This window comes from Bufo bufo, chromosome 2, assembly GCF_905171765.1.
Source record: "Bufo bufo chromosome 2, aBufBuf1.1, whole genome shotgun sequence".
In the NCBI taxonomy this organism is placed as follows: Eukaryota; Metazoa; Chordata; class Amphibia; order Anura; family Bufonidae; genus Bufo; species Bufo bufo.
The window spans coordinates 59,397,891-59,418,337 of record NC_053390.1 but is presented as its reverse complement, the minus strand read 5'-3'; positions in this window follow the sequence as shown (position 1 = coordinate 59,418,337).

Genomic DNA, 20,447 nt, shown 5'->3' with positions numbered 1-20,447 from the left:
CAGTAAGTTTGTGTTGACGTCACTGATTAAATTTACCCATTCTCTGATCCATCAGAACAATTACCCAGAAAAAACGGATCCTTTCCATGGAGAATCCGCCTTCACTCGGTCAGCATTAGCTTAATAATCCATCAGCATTTCTAAAGGCAAAAAAAACAGGAGTGGATCTAAAACAAAGTAGACACATGAATGGAATATTTGCATGTGTTCTGTGTTTTCTACCCACTCCTGCTTTTGGCTACCAAATCCTAAGCCAATGCTGATGGGACCATACAGGCTTTAAAGCTACTACACAGACAGGATCCGTTGTGCGCCTCATTTTTCCTTTCTTCTGACAGATCAGAAGAAGTGTCAAATAAATAATGATGTCAGCCTGGCCGAAAGCCAAAATAGTGGACCAGTCATGAGGTGGGGAGGGTGGGAACAGCATGAGAAGTCCACAGAGTGGACCTATGACAGGGTCTGGAGGTGGCGGCAGTATAATGAGGCCACAGAGTGGCACAATGATCGTGTCTGGAGGTGGCGGCAGCAGCAGCTGAATCAGGAGGAGGCCACAGAGTGGCACAATGACAGAGTCTGGAGGTGGCAGCAGCATGAGGAGACCACAGAGTGACACAATAAAAGAGTCTGGAGGTGGCAGCAGCAGCATCAGGAGTAGGCCACAGAGTGGCACAATGACAGAGTGTGGAGGTGGCAGCAGCATGAGTAGGCCACAGAGTGGCACAATGACAGAGTCTGGAGGTGGTGGCAGCATCAGGAGGCCACAGAGTGGCAAGGTGACATACTGTGGAGGTTGGTGGCAATACCAGTACCCGCTGAAGATGGTGGGTGAAAGAAGGAGCACTTGGCATCAGATGTGTAGCATCAGGCGAGTAACAGCATCAGAAAAGTAGCCGAGGCAGGTAGCCAGAAAAAATCGGTCTCTTTTGTCAAATTGTTGGTGTGGCACCATGGATGATCTAGTCTGATGCATCAGGCATTGGTGTGTGGAAATCCTGGCTGATCCAAGAGTGATGCATCTTGATGCAGTGTCACACTATGTGCTATATGTGGGCACTTTAAACTCTTGCTAAATGTCATATCTTTGTTGAAGCACCTTTTGATTTTATTACAGCACTCAGTCTTTTTGGGTAAATTGTCAAATTGTTGGTGTGGCACATTTTGACTTGCTAAGATTTGCCCACTCTTCTTTGTAAAAACACTCCAAATCTGTCAGATTGCAAGGGCATCTCCTGTGCACAGCCCTCTTCAGATCACCCCACAGATTCTCAATCGGATTTAGGTCTGGGCTCTGGCTGGGCCATTCCAAAACGTTATTCTTCTTCTGGTGAAGCCATTCCTTTGTTGATTTGGATGTATGCTTTGGATCGTTGTCATGCTAAAATATGAAGTTCCTCTTCATGTCCCGCTTTCTAGCAGAAGCCTGAAGGTTTTGTGCCAATATTGACTGGTATTTTGAACTGTTCATAATTCCCTCTAGCTTAACTAAGGCCCCAGTTCCAGCTGAAGAAAAACAGCTCCAAAGCATGATGCTGCCACCACCATGCTTCACTGTTGGTATGGTGTTCTTTTGGTGATGTGCAGTGTTGTTTTTGCGCCAAACATATCTTTTGAAATTATGGCCAAAAAGTTCCACTTTGGTTTTATCAGACCATGACACATTTTCCCACATGCTTTTGGGAGACTTCAGATGTGTTTTTGCAAAATGTAGCCTGGCTTGGATGTTTTTCTTTGTAAGAAAAGGCTTTTGTCTTGCCACTCTACCCCATAGCCCACACATATGAAGAATACGTGAGATTGTTGTCACATGTACCACACAGCCAGTACTTGCCAGATATTCCTGTAGCTCCTGTAATGTTGCTGTAGGCCTCTTGGTAGCCTCCCAGACCAGTTTTCTTCTCGTCTTTTCATTAATTTTAGAGGGACGTCCAGTTCTTGGTAATGTCACTGTTGTGCCATATTTTCTCCACTTGATGATGACTGTCTTCACTGTGTTCCATGGTATATCTAATGCCTTGGAAATTATTTTGTACCATTCTCCTGACTGATACCTTTTAACAATGAGATCTATCTGATGCTTTGAAAGCTCTATGTGGACCATGGCTTTTGCTGTGGGATGCGACTAAGAAAATTTAAAGAAAAAACAACTAGAGCAGCTGAACTTTATTTGGGGTTAATCAGAGGCACTGTAAATGATGGCAGGTGTATGCTGGCTCCTATTTAACATGATTTTGAAGGTGTTTGCTTAATTCTGAACACAGCTACATCCACAGTAGAGTTGAGCGGACACCTGGATGTTCAGGTTCGATGGGTTGTGAAGTGAGAAAATTTCAGCCCTTTTTGGTGTGTATTAGTAGCAAAAAAATATATATTTGCCATTCAGTGGTGGAGTTATTTTTTCTACAGTCCTTTTTGGCGTGTATTAGTGGCACAAAAAAAGTGTTTGCCGTTGTGTGGTGAAGCGAGAAAATTACAGCCTTTTTTGGCATGTATTAGTGGAAAAAAATATATATATATATTTGCCATTCAGTAGTGCAGTTATTTGTTCTACAGCCCTTTTTAATGTGTTATAGTGGCACAAAAAAAGTATTTGCCGTTGTGTGTTGAAGTGAGAAAATGACAGACCTTTTTTAGCATGTATTAATGGCAAAAAATATATATTTGCCATTTAGTGGTGCAGTTATATGTTCCAAAGCCCTTTTTGGCATGTATTAGTGGCAAAAATATATATATTTTTTGCTGTTCAGCGGTGCAGTTATATGTTCTAGAGCCTTTTGTGGTGTGTATAAGTGGAAAAAACTAAGGGCCTATTTGTCGTTCAGCAGTGCAGTTATATGTTCTAATTAGAGTTGAGCGGACACCTGGATGTTCGGGCTAGACGGGTTAGGCCGAACTTGAGAAAAAAGTTCGAGTTTGGGACCCGGACTTGACCCGAACTTGACCCCGAACCCGAACCCCATTGAAGTCAATGGGGACCCAAACTTTTGAGCACTAAAATGGCTGTAAAAATGTCATGGAAAAGGCTAGAGGGCTGCAAATGGCATCAAAATGTGGTTAAGAGCATGGCAAGTGCTCTGCAAACATATGTGGATAGGGAATCACTTTAAATAACATAAAATACGTAAAAATAAAAAATAATAATCTTGATTTAGGAGGACGAGGTCCATATGGAGTAGGAGGTTGAGGAGGCAGTGGATGTGGCGGTGTAGGTGGAAGTGGCGGTAGAGGAGGAGGAGGTAGCCTACACTGCTTTTTGGTTTGAAATTTATTTTAATTTTTTTTAATTAGGGTACACCCCAAAACAGTTTTACTTTTCTCTGGACAAAATATATAAATATATCTCTCAGGAAGACACTATGTACGATTATATATTTATATATTTTGTCCAGAGAAAAGTAAAACTGTTTGAAATAAAAAATTTTGTACAACTGTTGACCATACATTATTGTCCTTTACCTCTTAACAATATAGTCATCAGTTGTGATAATGATTTTATATATTTATTCAGGACATAGAACTAAAAGTAGCGTATGATTGTATGATTTAAATGTGGGATAACACATACTTAGTAGTAATACGGGTAGAGATCTGAACTATAGTAAAAACGCAATATGACTGTTCAAACCGCACTGCATAAAAATCGCAGGATTACCGCATAGCAAGCGATGCGTTTTCAGTTCAGTTCTCTATCCTTGCTTTATGCTATCAATATTATGAAATATGGGGATTTATATATTGTAGATTCTATTCACAACGTATAAAAATGTGGTCCCGATCGTTTTATATATTTTATGTCATTATTTTTAGACCAATTTTATGTATTATATACTCTTAATATGAGGTGATATTTATATTTATATCTATTTATATGTTGATTTAATATATTTTTAATCGGAGAAACAATGGTTTTTAAATAATATACAGTACAGACCAAAAGTTTGGACACACCTGCTCATTCAAAGAGTTTTCTTTATTTTCATGACTATGAAGGCATCAAAACTATGAATTAACACATGTGGAATTATATACATAACAAACAAGTGTGAAACAACTGAAAATATGTCATATTCTAGGTTCTTCAAAATAGCCACCTTTTGCTTTGATTACTGCTTTGCTCACTCTTGGCATTCTCTTGATGTGCTTCAAGAGGTAGTCACCTGAAATGGTCTTCCAGCAGTCTTGAAGGAGTTTCCAGAGATGCTTAGCACTTGTTGGCCCTTTTGCCTTCACTCTGCTGTCCAGCTCACCCCAAACCATCTCGATTGGGATTAGGTCCGGTGACTGTGGAGGCCAGGTCATCTGGCGCAGCACCCCATCACTCTCCTTCATGGTCAAATAGCCCTTACTTTCAATTTTTCGGCTGACTGACTGACCTTCATTTCTTAAAGTAATGATGGCCACTCGTTTTTCTTTACTTAGCTGCTTTTTTCTTGCCATAATACAAATTCTAACAGTCTATTCAGTAGGACTATCAGCTGTGTATCCACCTGACTTCTCCTCAACGCAACTGATGGTCCCAACCCCATTTATAAGGCAAGAAATCCCACTTATTAAACCTGACAGGGCACACCTGTGAAGTAAAAACCATTTCAGGGGACTACTTCTTGAAGCTCATCAATAGAATGCCAAGAGTGTGCAAAGCAGTAATCAAAGCAAAAGGTGGCTACTTTGAAGAACTTAGAATATGACATATTTTCAGTTGTTTCACACTTGTTTGTTATGTATATAATTCCACATGTGTTAATTCATAGTTTTGATGCCTTCAGTGTCAATCTACAATTTTCATAGTCATAAAAATAAAGAAAAGTCTTTGAATGAGAAGGTGTGTCCAAACTTTTGGTCTGTACTGTATATGTCTCTTCATCATGGGATCGAAAAGGAGTTCACGTCACTTCCTATACCCAGCACAAGCCAATAAATTTAGACCACACCTGTTCAGGTGTATAAAAACTGGTAATTTTCATGGGAAATTTAACCACTGAAGAAGGAGTCGTAGCCCACTCCGAAACGCGTATGGTAACTAATCCCATGAAATAAAGTACAGAATTGGAGGACTAAAAGCGCTTAAAGAAAGAAAAAAGGAGAGGGACCGGTGAATATTAGTTCTTAAAGAAAAGCTGGATATCTGTTTTCCTTTGACGAGATTCTTTTCTGGTGAGAGTTAACTCTGCGTGATACAAACTAACAGCGCAGTAAGAATATACTACCAGGCGATCTCCAGGACAGTACAGCTATACACGATCACCGAGGATCCCGAATCCCGCACAAAAGACCTTCACAAGTCTTGTGGAAATTATAACCACATTATACCACAGCCTGCAAAGAACTCCATTACACGTGGGACGCCACGAGTGATGTAACAAAACCGGCACTACTCCATCCAAAAACAGTGAGTAAAATAACTTCGGTTTACCTTTGCAAACAGGCAGTGACATTGTAACGGCATTATGCTGATTATGTGAAGTGGCAACTAAGTTACAGAAGATACAAGTGACTATTTGAAAAAGTGTATCTGATCACTGGATCAATTTTCATTATTTAAACTTCATTTGTTGGGACATCAATCGTGTTAATTAACCCTTTGGAGAGACGATATTCTTTCAATATAAAAGACCCTGAAGCTCTGGTCAAAATACAGAGAATTATTTAATTATACTATATTATATTAAATTATATTACTGTATTTGAAGTGTTTTTATAAATTTTAAAGTAATAGTTTTAGCTATGTATTTTAGCATGTCAGAATAGATAGTATTGTATGTCACAACTAATAAATATATTGTTATATTAACTCTCCTTCTGGAACCAAGTGGTGGTGTGCCCTACTATTCTATATACTTTGCTTAATAATCTTTAGAGGATTGGGTGAATCCTTTTTGTAGGAGCACCCATACCATTCTTTACTAGTAGGTGAGCCCTCTGTAATATTTATTCTTGCTTTTATATTATCACCCATTGAGAGTGAGCTCCCTCTTGTCAAAGAATGGATATTTGGAGCCACATGGAGAACAAACGTTTGAAGGTGGAAGCTTTCACGTTTGAAAAAGATGAGGAAGGGCAAACGAGCCTGCCCAACGAAAAATCAATGGCGGATATTTTCAGAGAATTGGAAACTTTACTGCAAAAACAGTTAAAACAACGTTGGGAGATTAGAGCCCTTAGACAATACATTATACAAGGGATAATACCAACTGGATTGCTATTGACCAAAATCCCAGCACACGATTTGTATAATATCGATTTTGAAAAAGAATGGGATAATTTCCTGCAGACACAATCTATTGTATTAATGGAAATGGTCATAAAAAGGAGATCCCAGATTTTGGAGCAACTGACAATCCAGATAGAAGAACTAAAAGTAACTATGACAAATCTACCTAAAAATGAGGAGTATAAATTATGGCAAGAAAGGATTTGTAAAAATATAGATAAAATTTAATATGATATAATCTCTAAAAAAAGTAAGAAAATTCGAAATGCAAAAAAGGAACCGAAAAAACAAATACAAAAAAGACTAATAGTCAATATACAAAGCAAATCATAAAAACAGAGACTGTACATAATGAAGAACAAGGGGAATTCAGTATACCAACCTCCAATAGATATGAAATATTCACAGAGAACCATTTTTTAGATCAAACCCCACCCCAAACACAAAGTAAGATCACGACAGAAAACACCAAGACGATCACCCCAGTCACATCCAACACAAATAGAGTCCCCAATACACCGATACAACCTAAGACACAGGGATATCAGTCGGGATCAATATCACCACAAAACACACCAACAATACAAGACACCACAATCACGAACACGAAACGAGGAGCCCCAGAACACACAAAGACACCAATACAAACCACAAAGACACGAAAAAGGAAATTACGTAGAGGACTCAAACAGAAGAAAATACAACAATCACTACAACTAGAGAATTTAGATGCAATTGTAAATTTGAGCACAATCACTCTCACCCCTTCACAGATAAAATGATTAAATAAAGGTCTTAAATTTGCACCCTCTAATCAACTAAATAAATTTGATACATTAATAGGCATAGAAAAATATTAGGAAGCTATGCCTAAAGAAATATTTCATTAAGAATCCAATAATAAGCGTAGTGAACCCAATAGAGGGAAGAAAATATGTACACACAGATGTAAAAAGTAAATCGGTAAAATATCCACGTCAAGAGATCAGTGAGGAAATGATAGCTTTTAGGCAAGCAGTGGAATTTGATATTAGGAAAATAAAAACAAGCAATAGCAGAGAGAATAATTTATCAAAAGCAGAGATGCAGGCAATAAAACAGTTGCAAAAATATCACAAAATAATAATACGCCCAGCGGACAAGGGTGGAGCTATAGTAGTGTGGGATATGGATAATTACAATAAAGAGTGTATCAGACAATTGTCTGATACAACTACTTATAAACGTTTACGCATTGACCCCACTACAGAGTTCCATAAACAATTGATAAACCTATGTGAAGAAGGCCAGAGATTGGACATTTTATCTCAACAAGAATATCATTACATTACCAACAGTCAATGTAGATTGCCAGTATTCTACTGCATTCCCACACTGCATAAAGACCCTATTAACCCACCAGGACGACCAATAATCTCCGGTATTGGCTCGCTTACAGCAAATCTATCACATTATATAGATAAACTGTTACAGCCGGTAGTTAAAATAATTAAGTCCTATATAAAAGACACAATTTCCATAATACAAACGGTAGAGAAATTGCAGTATAACCCTGAATGGATTATAGGGACATTAGACGTACAGTCCCTATACACAGTAATAAACCATAAACAGGGGATAGAAGCTATGGGACAACAACTACAACAAAACAGCCAATTACCTATAGAACAGATTGAGTATCTGCAGACAGTTACACAATATATTCTGGATCATAACTATTTTTGGTTTAATTCAGATATACAGTATATCTGCAGATATGTGGCACTGCGATGGGCACCAGGTTTGCCCCCAGCTATGCCAATTTATTTATGGCGAATTGGGAACAAAAGATTATTGATCCCAAGATGTCCTCTTCATTTGGAAAAATGATCAGGAATCACTGGATAAATTCTTGGAAGATATCAATAAAAACTATTGTAACTTACGGTTTGCAGGAAAGACCAGCCAAACGATGGTGGAATTCCTGGACCTGCAAATTAAAATAGAAGAGACAAAATTAGTTTGCAATACACATCGGAAGCCAACCTCAAAGAATAGTTATATCTTGTATAATAGCTGTCATCTGCCTCAATGGCTCCTAAATATACCAACAGGACAGTTCAGACGAATTAGGAGAAACTGTTCCAAAATAGAGGATTTTGAGGAAGAGGCATTAATTATGAAAAATCTATTTTCGGAAAAACAATACCCTACAGAAATTTTGGAGACAGCATTAAACACAGTTAGACAATTGGATCGAAAGTCTTTTTTTTATATAAAAAGTGAGATATATAATTAATAAGCACTGGCACTTTATAAACAAGGATAAAACAATAGGTCACCTAGTTCCACATTTTCCACAGGTCACTTTCACTAAAGCACCAAACTTAGCACTTATGGTGGCACCAACAATCCCAAAAACGAATAAAAATAGAGTAGATTCATCCATACAAAAATGGACAAACACCACAGGTTTTTTCCGATGTGGAAAATGTATGGGTTGTAAAAATACTATGTTTCCTAAAAAGACATCTATAGTAAAGTCCACGACAAGTACTCATCAACACACGATTAAAGATTTCCTTACATGTAATTCCAATAGTGTTATTTATATCATACAATGTCCCTGCAAAAGACAATACGTAGGGAGAACCAAAAGACAACTTAAAGTTCGTATAGCCGAACATATCTCGAACATAAGGAAGGGTTACGAGAAACATACTTTGTCAAATCATTTTAAAACTACACACAATCAGAACCCAAAGGGACTTATATTTTCGGCACTTGAAAAAGTAGAAACAGACTGGAGGGGTGGAAATCACATTAAAAGAATGTCAAGACATATCTTTGACTTTAATACCCTGTTACCAGCAGGATTAAATGCCGAAATTGAAATATATGGGTTCCTATGATTTGTCACAATGGGGGAGGGTGTTCTTCACCGAGGAGGGACCCGTGAGTTATTGAGACTCTCCGAGTCCTCCCTCGGTGGATAGCCCCCTCTCCCCACTCCTTCCTTAAATACTCCTCCACCTAAATTGAATATATTTTTCCAGAAAAGACTATACAGGGAGTGCAGAATTATTAGGCAAGTTGTATTTTTGAGGATTAATTTTATTATTAAACAACAACCATGTTCTCAATGAACCCAAAAAACTCATTAATATCAAAGCTGAATATTTTTGGAAGTAGTTTTTAGTTTGTTTTTAGTTTTAGCTATTTTAGGGGGATATCTGTGTGTGCAGGTGACTATTACTGTGCATAATTATTAGGCAACTTAACAAAAAACAAATATATACCCATTTCAATTATTTATTTTTACCAGTGAAACCAATATAACATCTCAACATTCACAAATATACATTTCTGACATTCAAAAACAAAACAAAAACAAATCAGTGACCAATATAGCCACCTTTCTTTGCAAGGACACTCAAAAGCCTGCCATCCATGGATTCTGTCAGTGTTTTGATCTGTTCACCATCAACATTGCGTGCAGCAGCAACCACAGCCTCCCAGACACTGTTCAGAGAGGTGTACTGTTTTCCCTCCTTGTAAATCTCACATTTGATGATGGACCACAGGTTCTCAATGGGGTTCAGATCAGGTGAACAAGGAGGCCATGTCATTAGATTTTCTTCTTTTATACCCTTTCTTGCCAGCCACGCTGTGGAGTACTTGGACGCGTGTGATGGAGCATTGTCCTGCATGAAAATCATGTTTTTCTTGAAGGATGCAGACTTCTTCCTGTACCACTGCTTGAAGAAGGTGTCTTCCAGAAACTGGCAGTAGGACTGGGAGTTGAGCTTGACTCCATCCTCAACCCGAAAAGGCCCCACAAGCTCATCTTTGATGATACCAGCCCAAACCAGTACTCCACCTCCACCTTGCTGGCGTCTGAGTCGGACTGGAGCTCTCTGCCCTTTACCAATCCAGCCACGGGCCCATCCATCTGGCCCATCAAGACTCACTCTCATTTCATCAGTCCATAAAACCTTAGAAAAATCAGTCTTGAGATATTTCTTGGCCCAGTCTTGACGTTTCAGCTTGTGTGTCTTGTTCAGTGGTGGTCGTCTTTCAGCCTTTCTTACCTTGGCCATGTCTCTGAGTATTGCACACCTTGTGCTTTTGGGCACTCCAGTGATGTTGCAGCTCTGAAATATGGCCAAACTGGTGGCAAGTGGCATCTTGGCAGCTGCACACTTGACTTTTCTCAGTTCATGGGCAGTTATTTTGCGCCTTGGTTTTTCCACACGCTTCTTGCGACCCTGTTGACTATTTTGAATGAAACGCTTGATTGTTCGATGATCACGCTTCAGAAGCTTTGCAATTTTAAGAGTGCTGCATCCCTCTGCAAGATATCTTACTATTTTTGACTTTTCTGAGCCTGTCAAGTCCTTCTTTTGACCCATTTTGCCAAAGGAAAGGAAGTTGCCTAATAATTATGCACACCTAATATAGGGTGTTGATGTCATTAGACCACACCCCTTCTCATTACAGAGATGCACATCACCTAATATGCTTAATTGGTAGTAGGCTTTCGAGCCTATACAGCTTGGAGTAAGACAACATGCATAAAGAGGATGATGTGGTCAAAATACTCATTTGCCTAATAATTCTGCACACCCTGTATAATTAGATATTTTCCAGAAAAAAAGTAAAACTGTTTGAAAAAATGAAAAATGAAATACTCCTCCACCAAGCTGAAAATATCTCTCAGGAAGACACTATATACGATTATATATTTATATATTTTGTCCAGAGAAAAGTAAAACTGTTTGAAATAAAATTTTTAGTACAACTGTTGACCATACATTATTGTCCTTTACCTCTTAACAATATAGTCATCAGTTGTGATAATGATTTTATATATTTATTCAGGACATAGAACTAAAAGTAGCGTATGATTGTATGATTTAAATGTGGGATAACACATACCCAGTAGTAATACGGGTAGAGATCTGAACTATAGTAAAAACGCAATATGACTGTTCAAACCGCACTGCATAAAAATTGCAGGATTACCGCATAGCAAGCGATGCGTTTTCAGTTCAGTTCTCTATCCTTGCTTTATGCTATCAATATTATGAAATATGGGGATTTATATATTGTAGATTCTATTCACAACGTATAAAAATGTGGTCCCGATCGTTTTATATATGTTATGTCATTATTTTTAGACCAATTTTATGTATTATATACTCTTAATATGAGCTGAAATATTTATATCTATTTATATGTTGATTTAATATATTTTTAACCAGAGAAACAATGGTTTTTAAATAATATACACTGCTCAAAAAAATAAAGGGAACACTTAAACAACACAATGTAACTCCAAGTCAATCACACTTCTGTGAAATCAAACTGTCCACTTAGGAAGCAACACTGAGTGACAATCAATTTCACATGCTGTTGTGCAAATGGGATAGACAACAGGTGGAAATTATAGGCAATTAGCAAGACACCCCCAATAAAGGAGTGGTTCTGCAGGTGGTGAACACAGACCACTTCTCAGTTCCTATGCTTCCTGGCTGATGTTTTGGTTACTTTTGAATACTGGCGGTGCTTTCACTCTAGTGGTAGCATGAGAAGGAGTCTACAACCCACACAAGCGGCTCAGGTAGTGCAGCTTATCCAGGATGGCACATCAATGCGAGCTGTGGCAAGAAGGTTTGCTGTGTCTGTCAGCGTAGTGTCCAGAGCATGGAGGCGCTACCAGGAGACAGGCCAGTACATCAGGAGACGTGGAGGAGGCCGTACAACCCAGCAGCAGGACCGCTACCTCCGCCTTTGTGCAAGGAGGAACAGGAGGAGCACTGCCAGAGCCCTGCAAAATGACCTCCAGCAGGCCACAAATGTGCATGTGTCTGCTCAAACGGTCAGAAACAGACTCTATGAGGGTGATATGAGGGCCCGACGTCCACAGGTGGGGGTTGTGCTTACAGCCCAACACCGTGCAGGACGTTTGGCATTTGCCAGAGAACACCAAGATTGGCAAATTCGCCACTGGCGCCCTGTGCTCTTCACGGATGAAAGCAGGTTCACACTGAGCACATGTGACAGACGTGACAGAGTCTGGAGACGCCGTGGAGAACGTTCTGCTGCCTGCAGCATCCTCCAACATGACCGGTTTGGCATTGGGTCAGTAATGGTGTGGGGTGGCATTTCTTTGGAGGGCCGCACAGCCCTCCATGTGCTCGCCAGAGGTAGCCTGACTGCCATTAGGTACTGAGATGAGATCCTCAGACCCCTTGTGAGACCATATGCTGGTGCGGTTTGCCCTGGGTTCCTCCTAATGCAAGACAATGCTAGACCTCATGTGGCTGGAGTGTGTCAGCAATTCCTGCAAGACGAAGGCATTGATGCTATGGACTGGCCCGCCCCCGTTCCCCAGACCTGAATCCAATTGAGCACATCTGGGACATCATGTCTCGCTCTATCCACCAACGTCACGTTGCACCACAGACTGTCCAGGAGTTGGCAGATGCTTTAGTCCAGGTCTGGGGGGGAGATCCCTAAGGAGACCGTCCGCCACCTCATCAGGAGCATGCACAGGCGTTGTAGGGAGGTCATACAGGCACAGGGAGGCCACACACACTACTGAGCCTCATTTTGACTTGCTTTAAGGACTTTACATCAAAGTTGGATCAGCCTGTAGTGTGGTTTTCCACTTTAATTTTGAGTGTGACTCCAAATCCAGACCTCCATGGGTTGAAAAATTGGATTTCCATTTTTTTTTCTGTGTGATTTTGTTGTCAGCACATTCAACTATGTAAAGAACAAAGTATTTCAGAAGAATATTTAATGAACTCAGATCTAGGATGTGGTCATTTTCATGGGAAATTTAACCACTGAAGAAGGAGTCGTAGCCTACTCCGAAACGCGTATGGTAACTAATCCCATGAAATAAAGTACAGAATTGGAGGACCAAAAGCGCTTAAAGAAAGAAAAAAGGAGAGGGACCGGTGAATATTCGTTCTTAAAGAAAAGCTAGATATCTGTTTTCCTTTGACGAGATTCTTTTCTGGTGAGAGTTAACTCTGCGTGATACAAACTAACAGCGCAGTAAGAATATACTACCAGGCGATCTCCAGGACAGTACAGCTATACAAGATCACCGAGGATCCCGAATCCTGCACAAAAGACCTTCATAAGTCTTGTGGAAATTATAACCGCATTATACCGCAGCCTGCAAAGAACTCCATTACACGTGGGACGCCACGAGTGATGTAACAAAACCGGCACTACTCCATCCAAAAACAGTGAGTAAAATAGCTCCGGTTTACTTTTGCAAACAGGCAGTGACATTGTAACGGCATTATGCTGATTATGTGAAGTGGCAACTAAGTTACAGAAGATACAAGTGACTGTTTGAAAAAGTGTATCTGATCACTGGATCAATTTTCATTATTTAAACTTCATTTGTTGGGACATCAATCGTGTTAATTAACCCTTTGGAGAGACAATATTCTTTCAATATAAAAGACCCTGAAGCTCTGGTCAAAATACAGAGAATTATTTAATTATACTAAATTATATTAAATTATATTACTGTATTTTAAGTGTTTTATGAATTTTAAAGTAATAGTTTTAGCTATGTATTTTAGCATGTCAGAATAGATAGTATTGTATGTCACAACTAATAAATATATTGTTATATTAACTCTCCTTGTGGAACCAAGTGGTGGTGTGCCCTACTATTCTATATACTTTGTTACTCTATAATCTTTAGAGGATTGGGTGAATCCTTTTTGTAGGAGCACCCATACCATTCTTGACTAGTAGGTGAGCCCTCTCTAATATTTATTCTTGCGTATATATGTACAGTACAGACCAAAAGTTTGGACACACCTTCTCATTCAAAGAGTTTTCTTTATTTTCATGACTATGAAGGCATCAAAACTATGAATTAACACATGTGGAATTATATACATAACAAACAACTGTGAAACAACTGAAAATATGTCATATTCTAGGTTCTTCAAAGTAGCAACCTTTTGCTTTGATTACTGCTTTGCACACTCTTGGCATTCTCTTGATGAGCTTCAAGAGGTAGTCCCCTGAAATGGTCTTCCAACAGTCTTGAAGGAGTTCCCAGAGATGCTTAGCACTTGTTGGCCCTTTTGCCTTCACTCTGCGGTCCAGCTCACCCCAAACAATCTCGATTGGGTTCAGGTCCGGTGACTGTGGAGGCCAGGTCATCTGGCACAGCACCCCATCACTCTCCTTCATGGTCAAATAGCCCTTACTTTCAAAGTTTTCCCAAATTTTTGGCTGACTGACTGACCTTCATTTCTTAAAGTAATGATGGCCACTCGTTTTTCTTTACTTAGCTGATTTTTTCTTGCCATAATACAAATTCTAACAGTCTAATCAGTAGGACTATCAGCTGTGTATCCACCTGACTTCTCCTCAACGCCACTGATGGTCCCAACCCCATTTATAAGGCAAGAAATCCCACTTATTAAACCTGACAGGGCACACCTGTGAAGTGAAAACCATTTCAGGGGACTACCTCTTGAAGCTCATCAAGAGAATGCCAAGAGTGTGCAAAGCAGTAATCAAAGCAAAAGGTGGCTACTTTGAAGAACCTAGAATATGACATATTTTCAGTTGTTTCACACTTGTTTGTTATGTATATAATTCCACATGTGTTAATTCATAGTTTTGATGCCTTCAGTGTGAATCTACAATTTTCATAGTCATGAAAATAAAGAAAACTCTTTGAATGAGGTGTGTCCAAACTTTTGGTCTGTACTGTATATATATATTTTTACTGTAATATGCCCCTATATGCTTTCACCAGAAATAACTGCAACAATGCAGTGCGGATTTATTTTTATTTTTTTATTGAAATACGCGTCTATACGCTTTCACTAGAAATAACTGCAACAGTGCAGTGCGTATATATTTTTCCTTTTTTTACTGTAATACGCCCCTATACGCTTTCACCAGAAATAACTGCAACAGTGCAGTGTGTATATATTTTTCTTATTTTAATGAAATACGCCTCTATATGCTTTCACTAGAAATAACTGCAACAGTGCAGTATGTATATATTCTTTTTTTACTGTAATATGCCCCTATACGCTTTCACCAGAAATAACTGCAACAGTGCAGTGCGTATATATTTTTCTTATTTTAATGAAATACACCCCTATATGCTTTCACCAGAATTAACTGCAGAAATGCACTGAGAATATATTTTTCTTTTTTTACTGTAATACGCCCCTATACGCTTTCACCAGAAATAACTACAGCAGTGCGTATATATTTTTATGTTTCTGAAATACACCCCTATACGCTTTCAACAGAAATAACTGCAGAAGTTATATGCGTATATATTTTTCTTGTCATACTGAATATGCAATGAGCAGGACCGTGGTACGGTTAGGCGGACGCCAAAATTATGCAGTGGGTCCGGATATGGATATAGAAGTCTATAGTTTTTGTTCGTGACGCCAATTGCAGCGTGCGCAGGGTACAGTCTCAGGGCCCTTTAAGGTGTTGCAACTCACGTACCAGGTTAGGAATGCCAGAGTGGGGTAATGTCTCTGTGTAGTAGTAAGTATAGTGTCAACTGTGTCTCCTACCTGGGTACGGCTGGACTCCTGGATCCTGGCTCACTTGCAATAAATTGAGTGTTGCTAGTAGGAGTAATTGAGGAACTTGGTAGCAATGAATGAGATTCAGACTTGAAATATAATTCAACTTGTCTTACTGGAGGCAGGCATTAATTCACATGAGATACAGCAAAAGTCTTGGTCCCAGCAGGTATTGGCAATATGTGGCAGGGATCAATATCTCTTCTGCTCCTATCATGTGCCTGGAGAATATGGCAGGAATCTGTCTTCTGCTCTGTCTATCTTCTGCTGTGTATGGGACTGACTAGCTGAGGAGGAATTTGGCTTCTCCTGGTCTCTGGATGTTACTCACAGTTATGCTCACAGGGGATGGTTCATCCTGGAGTTCTGGAGGTGGCTGCTTGCTTGTCACCAGCCGAGGCTGAAGGCTCAGACTGGGAATAAAGATCTTTGTCTCAACGAGACAAGATCCTGCTTGGGATCTCTATTTCTGGGAGCTCCTACCAGCACAGCCTTCCCCTAGCTGGGGTGGCTGGCACACTAACTAACTTCCTTCCCTCCCCATGAGGCAGGACATGGGCCAGCCCACTTCTGCTCATAGAGGGGGAGCTAAACTGGAATGTACTATTCCAGTTTAGAAACACTAAACTGTTACTAAGGCCCTGCTGACACATTGCTGACACCTGCTGGTGTACATGGAAATTACAGCAAAGTACATTCAAACAAGGCTTTCAATTCACATTTGTGAGGAATATCAAATAAAATCACATTAGATGACCAGGCACATGTTACCAACAAATAGTAGCGTGGAAAAAGAGTTTAGCCACTAAAGGCTTTTCAACATAACACTTGCAGCCCAATAACAAAAAACTGGAATGACTGAGCTGTTTAATGACTATTTGGATCCCCAAATAATCGTTCCCTGCACCTGTAAATCACTTTCCTATCAATAGTCCTAGCGCCTTCTGATGTCTCTCCCTGCACTAAGATGCTATGAAATGATTCCTCTCTATCCTTTCTTTGCACTTATAAATCAGTTTTGCAATTTTTTTTTAAACATAGAGGGTTTTTTTCCAAATGTGCTGTCCCTAGCGCCTTCACACGTCTGTCCCGGCACGCTGGAAAATGGCAGAATCTAAAATGGCTGCTGTATTTATAGGGCTGTGACATCACAGGGCTGGCGGCTGCTGATTGGCTGCATACAGGCATGGTCAATCTGGGTGATCCCGCCTTCCCAGAGTTCCTTGCCCCTTGTCCTCAGTCCTCACACATGTAGCCACCTTTTAGGAAAATTACGATTTGTTTCCACGAAACGCGAGGAAATTCGCATTCGTTGCGAATCAATTTTTCCTGAAATTCGGATCGAATTTCACTTCGTCAGCTTTGATTCGCTCATCTCTAATCCTAACTTTCATTCTTTACTTATAAGGTCCTACTGAAGAGGTGTAAAGTCTCCTGGCCATGTGTTAGCAGAGGCGGACGATACCACATGTGCAGCCGGTTTGTTGCACAGGGGCCCAGAGCAGGAGGGGGGCCCCTTCTTCCGTCAGAGGGGAGATGAGCGCTTCCATTGTGGAAGCGCTCATCTCTATTCATCTGTATCACTGTCCTTAGGACAGCGATACAGATGGATGCTGCGGCGGGGCAGGGGAGAGGTGTCTCCCTTCCCCAGTCCTCTCATAGGCTATTAACCATAATGGGGTCTGGCAGAGATCCGGCCACAATCTGGCAAAAATGCAGAGAATCAGCAGGACACAAACCGCTGCATGCCTGAGTTTGTGTCCGGCCAATTCCTTGCATTCTTTGCCGGATCAGGTGTTCGGAGCGTATTAGGTCCCCCTACTCACCGCTGCGGTCAGAGGCTCAGTGTTCAGGTGAGCATTGTCCTCCTTGGCCACCTTCGTCATTGTCCGTGTCCAGTCGCATTGCGAGAAAGCTAGCGGGGGTGATTATCTGCCGGTTTCTACCTATTAAGCATCGCAATCCCGGGCTCTGTCCTTGCATCCTGCTCGGACGCCTCCACCACAGTTTCCTTCCAGCTCCAGGGCACAGCATGCCTTCCAGCCTGTTCCCTGTAGCACATTGTATACGGGTCGGAGCACATCATTTCCTGTGATTTAAGGGTTAAGCACATGCAACCTGTGCTGACCTTTTGACCAATCCTAGCCTTCCTGCACCTATATAAGGGGTCCAGACCTCTTTCCAGGTGCCTGAGTGTCAAAGGTCCTTGTGACCTGCATTCGTTCGTGCTTGTGTTTCTAAATTCCTGACCCGTACTTGGCTTCTGGATTCCGCTACCTGTATGATACTTGCCTGCTCCCTCTCGACTCTCCTGTTGCTGATCTATTGCTTGTATGACTTCGCCTTTGCCTCAACCTTTGGTCCTGCGCTGTCGCTCCTGGTTACTAGAGATGGCCTTGCGGTTTGCGATTCACCGAACATATGGCGATATTCGCACACGCCATATTTTTTTGCATAGCACCGAACTTTGACCCATGACACATCCATCAGGTGGGACAGGACAGACAATTGAGACGTTTCAGCACATGGACACACCCCCAACCCTATAACAGAACCCCGTCTGGCAGCCATTTTACATTATGTGTTTTGCCAGTGTAGGGAGAGGTAGCATTTTGGAGCAGGGACAGTTAGGGACACCCAACGCTAGCTAATAGGGCCACAAAAGTCCTTTTAAGGACTGGTATAGGTGTGCTATCGATAGGTGTGATATAGAGGGGTGTGATATACTTAGAATATACTTTCTAACATAGAAATTATATTATAGTGTATTTGTATTGTGCAGCAGTTGTGTGCGGTTCTGCCTCAACACCTCAGCTAGATAGAGGGACAAACGCTATTGGAGTAACTAATTGCAACGCGTGTGATATACCTGTTGCCCCCAAAAAAACTGCTTGAGGGCTGCGATATACCTTCTTCCACAAAATCCTGATTAAGGGCTGCGATACACCTGTGTCCTGAAAATACTGATTGAGGGGTGCCATATACCTGTTTCCGCCAAATAATGATTGATGGTTGCTATATATCTTCTTCCACAAAATCCTGATTGAGGGTTGCTATATACACCTATTTCCGCCAAATACTGATTGAGGGGTGCTATATACCAGTTTCAGCCAAATACTGATTGAGGGGTGCTATATACCTTCTTCCACAAAATACTCATTGAGGGGGGCTATTGCTATATATTTTCTTCCACCAAATACTGATTGAGGGCTGCGATACACCTGCTTCCACAAAATACTGATTGAGGGGTGTCATATACCTGTTTCCACCAAATACTGATTGAGGGGTGCTATATACCTGTTTCAGCCAAATACTGATTGAGGGGTGCTATATACCTGTTTCCGCTAAATACTGATTGAGGGGTGCTATTGCTATATACCTTTTTCCACCAAATAATGATTGAGGGCTGCGATATACCTTCTTCCACAAATACTGCTCTTCTCTACGGACTTAGGCAGAGGGTAATTTAGAAAATGACAGGCAAAGAAAGAGGCAGACCGCTCTGCAGGGATTGTAGGGGTCAGGCAGGTGCACCAGGCCAGAGCCTAAGTGGGAAGTTGGAGAAGGCATGTGTGATAACTTCAAATTGTACACCAGAGTTTGTTGAGTGGCTCACTCAGCCTTACGCTTCTGCATCCTCCTCATCCTCTGTATCTGCACCCTCCTCACTCTCTGCTGTGTGCACCCCCATAATACACCACCACCACCACCATAGCCCCTCCACTCGAGTCAGAGGAATTATTTTACCATCCATTCCCAGACCATACTGATGCGTAGCCATTTTTGGCATCAGATGAGGAAGAGGAGGTAGCAACGGCCGCCACCCAGCGTGGGTGCCCACAAGAGAGGAAGAAGAGGTGAGTTTAGAGGGAGAGACTGAGCAGCAGATAGGGAGGATAAGGAGGAGAAGCAGGCAGAACTTGCAGTGCACAGGAGGCAAAAAGCAGACTGCAAATGTATCTGGAGCGAGCCACCCACCATGCACGGTCACATCTTGCGTTTCCAGGACGCCGGCACATGGCTCCGCAGTGTGAGCTTTTTTTTACGTGTCAGCTGCTGATAATAGACAGTCTGTGCTGTCAATGCATAAGTCGTGGTAAGCCCAACACTCACCTAGGGACGACCGCCTTAAGAAGGCACCTGGCCTCCCATCACCGAACCCAGTGGGAACCACTCCTCTCTCCTCCCATTCTTCCTCCACTCCACCTTCCACTGTGCCGTCACCGCGTTCATCTGGCACAAGGCAGGCTTCCGTGGCCCGAATATTTGAGCGTAAAAAAAAAGATGACGCTGGATAATCCTCTTGCCCAACGGCTGATCACTGGCTTGTCGGAACTGCTAGTCAGCCAACTACTGCCATATAAACTGGTGGACTCGGAGTCCTTTAGAAAATTTGTGGCCATTGGCACACCGCAATGGAAGGCCCCCGGAAGGAAATATTTATCCCAGAAGGGCATCCCAGAGCTATATGGCCATGTTCAGTGGCAAGTGAATGTTTCAGTGGCACACAGTGTCGGTGCAAAGATACATCTTTTACTGCCCACTAGGTGAACCTTCTGACGGCTGTCAAGCATGCAACCGGTGGCACCCGTGTGGATTTGGTGTTACCGCCATGGATTGCATGCAGGCCTGCCTCTTCTTCTCCTCCT